General features: G+C 43.0%; 1 long non-coding RNA gene across 1 annotated transcript in view; it reads left to right on the top strand.

Moving 5' to 3' along the window:
• Nucleotides 1-2,435: 2,435 nt before the first annotated feature.
• The window catches only part of LOC105002365, a 574,024-nt gene continuing 566,882 nt past the window's right edge, over nt 2,436-9,577 (top strand). The window contains exon 1 of the long non-coding RNA XR_826946.1: nt 2,436-2,719. This is a non-coding gene — a long non-coding RNA (uncharacterized LOC105002365). The remainder of the gene's footprint in view (nt 2,720-9,577) is intronic.

Raw genomic sequence — 9,577 nt, 5'->3', positions numbered from 1 at the left:
AAGCTGCTTATGCATAGCACTGCTACTGCTGCTAAGTCACTTCGGTCGTGTCCGACTCTGTGCGACCCCATAGATGGCAGCCCACCAGGCTTCCCCGTCCCTGGGATTCTCCAGGCAAGAACACTGGAGTGGGTTGCCATTTCCTTCTCTAACACAGGACAAGTGAAAAGTGAAAGTGAAGTCGCTCAGTCCTGTCCGACTCTTTGGAGCCCATGGACTGCAGCCTTAGCGGTAGGCAGTATTGCTGTTTTATCTGTATGTTGTATGCTGTTAATTTTCTTTAATATTTTTGCTTCTGTAAGAAGTTGTTTGATCATCTTAATCACTACCAAATACATTAGGACCCAAATATTTTCAGGACTGACTGTTGCAAAATACCAGATATAATAGAAAAGATTACAGGATACTAGAAAAGACTGTATTAGGCAGGGCACAGAGGGGTAGTTAGAAAAATTATGTAGATATTATGTGCACCTCTCTAAAAATTTTTAGCATTCTAAAGTTCGGTAACATTTTCAAATTACACATGCTTTCTTTAGTCAGGATTAGTCTTTTGATTGTCATTTTATCTTTTATCACAAATATTTCTAAACTGTTATTGCATTTAAATTTTCTAATTTTAAGATATACTTTTTAATATGTCTAGTTATTACAAATAACTCCCTTTTCCCCCCAGTTTGAATAAAGCACCTTTTTTTTCCCTTTCTCTCCCAGACTTAAACTCCATTCCTCTACTGATTACTTCATGTAGTTAATGAGGGTGTTAATTTTAAGTTACACAGTTACAGAAGTAATTTAAAATGCTAAACAAACAAACAAACAAAAACCCTCCTCTAGATTAAAAATTCAAAGTGATGTGGTGCATACATGTTTTCAGGCTTAAAAATAAATAATATACGTTTTATTTGCACTGTTGTTTTCATAATCAGAGATGGTCTATCTCCCAAACTAGATTGGTCAAATGACTCATGACGCGGGTTGGGGGGCGGGGGGAAGGAGTACAAGAAAATTTGGATGAATGGTGCTGATATGTACATACATTTTCTATAGTACTAGAAGACTGCAACACACAAGTCTATTCTGCAATCACATTTTTCCTTAGAGTGCTCACAAAATTTCCGCAGGGTTTGTTTAAGGTATCATGGGTTACACGGAATTATCTTGGAAGGCAAATGAAGAAAGGTGATTGTTGCAAGAAAACAAAGATCACTTAAATATAATTAGAACTAGCAGCAGCATTCTGAATTCCAACTAATCAGACCACTATGTTGCTAATTTATACACGTGATTTTTGACTTTCGCAACAACTTTGTAAGATAGAGAAGGTTACTCGAAGAATGACCCACACATTAACATCTTCTTGTAGAATTTAAGCTTGTCTTACTGCAACAATAATTTACTGCAATTGATTATAGACTTATTAGAACTCTGGACCTTTGAGTCGTATTTGCACTGAAGGGACTTATAATGCTGCATAAGGAAAGCTCATCATTAATTCTGGGAGATGGTCATGTGGGGAAAGTTTGCCATTTTCTCTTTTTCTTTCCTTGTTAAATATTTCTCTCGTGTTTGTGTCAAGTGCGCGCGCGCGCACACACACACACGAACAAAAGAGCACCCATTTAATCATTCAGAAGTGATTCCCCAAAGGTTTAAAAAGGGGGGTACAAACCAACTACGTTGCCTGTTTAAATTAGCTTTCTCCTTGCTCCCTGAGGTGTTTTGTTTTGCTGGGTGGAGGTGGGGAAGTTCATTTGGAAGGAAGGTCTGGAGGGACCCTCCACCTACAACTTTGAGAACATTTCTCCAAATTCCTCTTTCATAGCTCGGGCAATCTTTTGGACTGATTACTATGGCAAGGAGCAGTTCGGAGGCTCAGAAGTACCACTCTTTTCAGATGCCAAAGCTACCAAAGGGAGAAGGACGGGGGCGCTGTCTGGTGACTGTTCGCATGATTTCTCCAAGGCGCCGACCACTTCCAGGGATGCGCTCTCCCGCACTGCCGTTCGTGTCCCACTCGGGTCCCATGGCCGGGGCGCAGGGATGCCAAGACGCTGACCCTCCAAGCCGACGCTCTGGGGACTGACTCACCCCAGCACGCCCTTTTCTGCTAAGCCGCGGGCTCCGGACCGTCAAAAACCGCGCCAGGCCCACCTGAGTGGGCCCGGTCGTCCAGCCTCACCTAAAGCTCGAAAGCCAAGAGTCCCGCCGCGCGCTCCTCCCTTGCCTCCCCCATCCCAAACGCGAGCAGCCTCGCTGCCTCTCCCGGAAACGAGCCTGCTGAGCAAAGGCGGAGGAAAACCTTGGGCCTTCCGCTCTGATTGGTTTCCCCCCGCCGTGCGGGGCGACGCAGCGATTGGCTAGCCAGCGTTGTCAGTCGCCGAGGCCATAGCCTTCGCCTGGGAAGCGCAGCCTGGCTCGGGTGCTCCGGCTGCCGCCGCGGCTGCTCTAGCCGGTGCAGCTGGGCGAGCTCGCGCGGGCGCCACCGCCTCCGCTGCTGCCCACCCCGCAGCGCCGCAGGCGCTGCCGGTCCTGCAGGCGGACGCCGGGGAGGGGCGGTCGAGAGAACGGAGCACGAGGAGGCGGAGGCGGCAGCGAAGTGATGCTGCCGTTGGGGATGGGGCAGCGGCAGCGGAGCAGCAGCATCTACGGGACCCCGGCTGCAGCGTCCCTGTGGCCCGCGGGCCAGCCAAGCGGCGGGAGACCACGCGCCCCACGGGTAAGGTCTGGCCCGGCAGTGCGCGCGCCGCCCCCGGGGCCACTGATGTTATCTTTGGGGGTTTCCAGGCTCATTGTTCCTGGGGCATTCAGACAAAGGTGTTTGGGACCTGGGCAGCGAGTCCGGACGCGCGGCTAGGCTGATGATCGCCCGGGTGCCACTCCTGCTCGTGCGTTTTCCCCTCTGCGCCGGCTGACTTTGATAGCGCGGGGATGGCATTGTGTATGCATTTGCGTGTGTGAGCGCGCGGTTTAGGGCACTTTGCTGGGAGCGCGGTGGGTCCCCTCTCGCGTGAACCTACGTCCTTCAGGGCTCCAGGCTGGGATAGAGTGAATTGGATGCACTTGGCTCAGCTGGAGGGAGAGCGCACGAGAACGCACGGGGAAAGTCCTCAGTGGCTCATTTAAGAGCCTGGCAAATTGAAGTTTATTGCCTTGATGAAAAGAGGGAGCTGTCAGTGCGCCAGGGGACAGGCACATTCACCGAGGCTCCCAAAACTCCCACTTTGCGCCGGGGACTTTGGAGGGGAGGAGATGAAAGAGGAAAGTAAAGGTTGGTCCGCTTCGCTGGAAAAAAGGATGACGGAGACGGGGGAGAGGAACGAGGGTTGGGGAATGGAGCTAGGCTTGCAGAGTGGCGACTTTTTTTGTGTGTCGGACGCCCCACGTAGGAAGAGGAACTCGCTACACTTTTCGGGGATGCAGAATTGGGGAGGGAGAGAGTCAAGCTTCGAGGGACTGATTGAGGGTGTCCCTGGCCCGCGCCAGTGTGGGGCACGCATGTCACTGGAACGGGGCGGGGCTCGAGTGCCGGTTCAGGTGGAGCCCCTACCTTATCAAGCTACCTTAGTAGATATCTTCGGGATCCGGACACGGCCGGGCGCGCGTGGCCGCTGCGAACTGTAGGGTGGCTCCGCCCTCGGAGAAAGTTCCAGCCCGCTGGGGTCTGGGCAACTAGACCTAAAGCAGGTTAACCTCCCAAGTGTAACCAGGGTTACGTACCCAGCTGCCTCCAGTACCTACACTGTTTTTTATTTTATATATTAGATTAACTTATTTTGTAAAGCCACTGGGAGTTCCACCAGCGATGTAAACCTTTTCCGCAGAAGGCTGTTGTTTTTTTGTTTGTTTGTTTGTTTTTTTCGCTGCTGCAAATGGATGGTGCTACAGGGCTAAGTCCAGATCTCCGGAGCTCAGTGCAGGGGTTTCTCCATCCCTCTTCCGGACGCACAAAGTTATTCTTGGCGATTGCTTTGTACGTGGTCTTTTGTCTCCTAGGAGTCTTTGCTTGGAAAGTTCTTGAAATACCTCGGCACTGACAAACTGTCCCTGCCTGGCATAGATGGAGAGGCTGTGGTGGTCCTTTACAGAAGCGAATGAATTGTAGCGGGGAATGGAAGTGGAGAGGGCAGCTCCCTTCTTACCAGCTAGAACCTTTGGAAAACATTTAAAAATTAGCTCAGTACAGGGAGCCGGATATTAAGCTGAGAACAACACTTCCCCAGTTATGTAGATCCTTAATCCCTTTCACTGGAAGAATATTTTGCCTCTAAACACAACGCAGCAAAACACAACAAAAATAAAACCCAAACCCCAGCGGCGGAAACGACTTTGGTGGGGCTCATTTCTGATTTGGCAAAGCTAAAAAAAAAAGTAAAAACACCTCACAGAAATGTTGTAGAAATCAGAAGGGAGCTGTCCAAAATGTCAGCATTTTTTACTTTTTTTTTTTTTTTTAATTTTAAAGATTACTTCCCCCCTATTTAGTAATTTAAAATAATTATGGAGCAGATGAATAATTTACTGGTGAACTAGGAATGATGTTAATTTTATGTTTGAGAATGGTTGCACATTTTTTTCATCACTTAATGCATGAACTGTAAATGGAATTTTTCGTTCTATTTTACTTGAACACTTATAATTGCATTTGGGTTAGTACAAAATTGGCAGCGAGTATTTTCCCCTTAGTAGTCATCACGTCTGGTTTAAAAGGCTAGTTTTTAGATATCATTAAAGAGAGTATAGCTTGTGATTGTTACATTTCAATACAAAATTTACCTGTTGCCAGGTGAGTACTATAATATTACAATATTTGGTTGTAACTTTTAGGACTTTATTAAGGTGATTAAACACAATAAACGTGTTGTTGCATTACTAATCAATAGTTTTCAAATAAGCGTAAAGCCACTTACTAAAAGCATCTAGTTATCAAAATGGAACTTTTAAGGAAATTTTCAAATACTTGGCTAAGAATGTGGTTTTTCACTTTGCAAACAAATAACATCTTGTAAATCCACTGCATTATATATCAGGGCAAGTCACAACTTTCTAAGCAGAAACAGAGCTTTTGTATTAATTTTAAGGGGTTTTGAGGTTTTTTTGGAGGGAACAGACTTTTATTTGGGAGTATTTTTCAGGTAATTAAATACATTTTCAAAACCACCAGACCAAAATGTAACAAAGTGCAGAGAAATGTGACAATGAGGAGAAATATTAGGATAAAGCAGCAAGGTCTGTGTGTCACTGAGGGTAACCATGCAGGGAGTGTGTGGGAAGGGGGGCACTCAGGTTTAGGGGAGATAATAGATAAAGTTAGCAACTTAAGTTTATACAAGCAATTCAAGTTCTACCTAGTCTGCAAATTCACTTTAGCTTTGACTTGTTTTGCTGCAGGGCAGCCCATGAGCTCAGATTGCTTTATTTTCTAGATGGAATTTAGTAACTCAAGTAAATGTCAAGTTGTCAAGACTCCAGGCCACCAAATTCACTTTCTGACCTATACTGGATTTTAATTTCAATACTGCATAACTTTTGTAAAAAGATCACATTTACTGTGAATAGCAATACAATAAACACCATGATCTTCTTGAAACATAATTTGTCAAATAGTCATGATTAGTTTCTATTAATAAATTGTTAAGTAAGACAGTGAAGTTTATTTTAATTAATAGTAATTTATATTCATTTAATTAATGGTGAAATAATTTTGTTTTTTGAAAACTAACATGTTTCAGGGAATTAAAAACTGCAAGCAGTTCAGTAAACCCGAAATTCATTTGCATTCTCTCGTAGTCTGTCTTTCTCTCTCTCTCTGTCTCTCTCTCTCTCTCACACACACACACACACACACACACACAATACACACGCATGTACACATACTGGAAAGGCTCTCAGGAAAACTGTAACTACTCCTGAATTTGAAACAAATTCACCAACCCATCCTAAGTGATGAATATACTTCATAAGGCATAATTCTCATCCTTTCAGGTACTGTCTTACTAATTAATAATGATACTGGTTTATTCAAGTAAATTGTAACAAATTGAACTGTGTTCCAGCTGTGTGCAAAACATTGTTCTAGTTGGCTTTGACAATATTAGAGAGTAAATCAAAACCCTTGCCCTCATAAAGCTTATATTTTTGTGGGGTAAAATAGAATAGATCATAAAAAATATAAGTAGTAACTTTCTATATATTTTCTAACTCATTTATATATGTATATAAATGATTTATCACCTACCAGCCTATCCACTATCCATGGCTCAGTCTCTTTCCATCTCATTTTGTCTCCCGTCAATACCCATCTACCCACACAAATATACTCACATTAATCTAAGAACTGGAAAGTGATCATGGTTAATATCTGATACATGTTACTTCTGAAGCTGTGTAACTGAAAACACTGCATAGGATGACAGTTAAAGATGATTAAGGAGTTAAAGACGGTTTAAGACTATTTAAAAACCTTTAAAGATGGTCAACAATTTAAAGATGATTAAGCAAAATATGACAGGATACCTGTCTTTAAAAATTATTTAAAATCAAATAACATTTTTTTCAGAGGAACTGAAGTGGGAAATACTGTTGCAGGAAGGGGGACCCCTTCCAGGGCCCGAAACTGGGCTCTTGTCTAACACTTGGAAATGAATTGTCCGAGGAGACACATGTGTTGACAAAGCAAGAGATTTTATTGGGAAAGGGCACCCGGGTGGAGAGCAGTAGGATAAGGGAACCCAGGGGAACTGCTCTGCTGCGTGGCTCGCGAAGTCTTGGGTTTTATGGTGATGGGATTAGTTTCCGGGTGGTCTTTGGCCAATCATTCTAATTCAGAGTCTTTCCTGGTGGCGCACGCATCGTTCAGCCAAGATGGATGCTAACAAGAGGGATTCTGGGAAATGGATGGACATGCGGTGTCTCCTTTCGACTTTTCCCGAACTCTTCCGGTTGGTGGTGGCTTATTAGTTCCGTATTCCTTATCAGGATCTCCTGTCATAAAACAACTCATGCAAATGGTTACTATGGTGCTTGGCCAGGGTGGACTGTTTCAATCAGTGTGCTTCCCCTAACAAATACTCTTCTAACATATTTCATTCAAACTAACAACATTTTAAAGGGTGTTTATGACTATTCACGGTCCTTCTACATAACCCCATTTAAAGGAGATGAGTGAATTTGAAGTAGAAATAAAGCACTCAGCTACATAATTTTAATGAGAAACATTCTACTTCTTCCACATTGAAAGGAATGTATTCATGTACCTCTGTGAAAGTCAATCAGAACCCCTAGAGTTTGAGGTCAAAGTTTTCCTAAAGTTTATGCATCACCCCCCCAAAAAAACCCCCAAAACTTCACAATCTGATCATCTAATAATAAATGACAAAACACTTCAAAATTTCAAAATTAGTTCATCTTTAATTCAAAATTGATTTGGTTATCCAGTCAGTCCAATTACAGATAAAACCTTGCAGTATTTTCTCTACTCTTGCTCATGAAAGTGTGCAATTATGATTCCAGTTTCACTTTCCATGCTTTTCATTTCATTATTTTCTTTAGAGTCTTTAGCTTACATATCCAAATAAATGTGTGTGTGTTTACCTTTGTGTAAAGAATGGGTCCTAGCTTGACTTTCAACAGTTAGTTTGTGAACAGTATTTTTATATTAGAGGAAAACTGAAATTGTAGTCTCAAGAAGCCATGTTACATAATGAATTAATGCCTTCTTATTCACAAGTTTTAATATGACCAAATATTAGTGCAGGGCACACAATATTAATAATGGTCATTTCTGAATTGATTTCCATCATTCAAGGAAAATCTTTTGAGATTACTGCTCTGCAATTCATTTTTAGCAGATGAGGAAATGTCTTCTGATACTGCTGTTTCACTATATGCTTAGTTTCAAAAATTCATGTACCACCCGTTTAAGCCTTTACCTTTTATTGCCCTGGCTTTTCTCTATTCTGCCCAATACAAAACTTTAGGAAAACAGTGTTTAAAAACGCAAGTAAAGCAACCAACAGTTATTGTGCCTGGCACACAAAGTCAGCTCTGGCTGATTATGAAACAGATGAAAACTTACCAGAAGTCAGGTATTTAGACCCAGGGAAAACCCAGGTCATTAGTCTAAGGTCCCCTATGTGTAATAAAGAACTTTAGGGAGTTAATAATTGCCCAAGGTCAACTGAAAGTAGAGCCAGGTTTAGAAACATTGTTTGTCATCTACTAAGTGGGCATGTTGACTCCATGTCTGCTGCCCATTATACAGCCTTGCATTTATAATGTGGTAACATTGGAGAAGGCAATGGCACCCCACTCCAGTACTCTTGCCTGGCAAGTCCCATGGACGAAGGAGCCTGGTGGGCTGCAGTCCATGGGGTCGCCCAGAGTCGGACACGACTGAAGCGACTTAGCAGCATCTTAGAATATTTATGAACCCTTGATTGGCTCCTAGCTTTCTAGGATTCCTTGAGGAAGCCCCTGTGGTTAGTTTGTATCCACTGGGTGCCTAGGGTGCCTGTGTAGGAATTGGAAAAGCCCCTGTGGTTATTTTTGTAGCATATCTGTGAACTCTCCTGGGTGTGTCTGAATGGGGTTTAGAGATCAGCTTGCAACCTTTTCCTTAGCCTCCCATCCTTGCTCATACCTAACTTCCTACCTAACAATAATGTAAGCAGAAATGACTACATCTACCAATTTGTACATCTGAATATTTTCTAGTAATATCTGAAATAATATATCACATTAATATTATGGTGGATCAAGGAAATGAAAAATTGGGAGGCATTTAGAGATGTCATCTAAGATTATAGGGCTAGAGATGTGTCTGCATGTAAAATATTTGTATTTAATACAATCATTTTGTCTAAGATTCCTTTAAAATATTTACCAGTATTTCTAAAACAGGATTTCTTACTTCCAGAAATCTATAGACTTTAAAGTGATCAATAGGTGAATTAGGGACTTCAGGAGATAACCGTGGTTTGCAAGTTCTTTCCATTCATGAATATTCCGAATTAGCTGGAAATGGTTAAGAAAACCTTAAAAGCTACTGCTCTAAATTCATTCAGTTCAGTTCAGTCGCTCAGTCGTGTCCTACTCTTTGTGACCCCATGAATAGCAGCACACCAGGCCTCTGTGTCCATCATCAATTCCCGGAGTTCATTCAAACTCATGTCCATCGAGTCGGTGATGCCATACAGCCATCTCATCCTCTGTCATCCCCTTCTCCTCCTGCCCCCAGTCCCTCCCAGCATCAGAGTCTTTCCCAATGAGTCAACTCTTTGCATGAAGTGGCCAAAGTACTGGAGTTTCAGCTTTAGCATCATTCCTTCCAAAGAAATCCCAGGGCTGATCTCCTTCAGAATGGACTGGTTGGATCTCCTTGCAGTCCAAGGGACTCTCAAGAGTCTTCTCCAATACCACAGTTCAAAAGCATCAATTCTTCGGGACTCAGCTTTCTTCACAGTCCAACTCTCACATCCATACATGACCACAGGAAAAACCATAGCCTTGACTAGATGGACCTTTGTTGGCAAAGTAATGTCTCTGCTTTTGAATATGCTTTCTAGGTTGGTCATAA

Source organism: Bison bison, unplaced genomic scaffold (genome assembly GCF_000754665.1).
Source record: "Bison bison bison isolate TAMUID 2011002044 unplaced genomic scaffold, Bison_UMD1.0 scf7180017864452, whole genome shotgun sequence".
NCBI classification, from domain to species: Eukaryota; Metazoa; Chordata; class Mammalia; order Artiodactyla; family Bovidae; genus Bison; species Bison bison.
The sequence above is the reverse complement of the archived record's forward strand: the minus strand, read 5'-3'. Positions and strand labels throughout refer to the sequence as shown.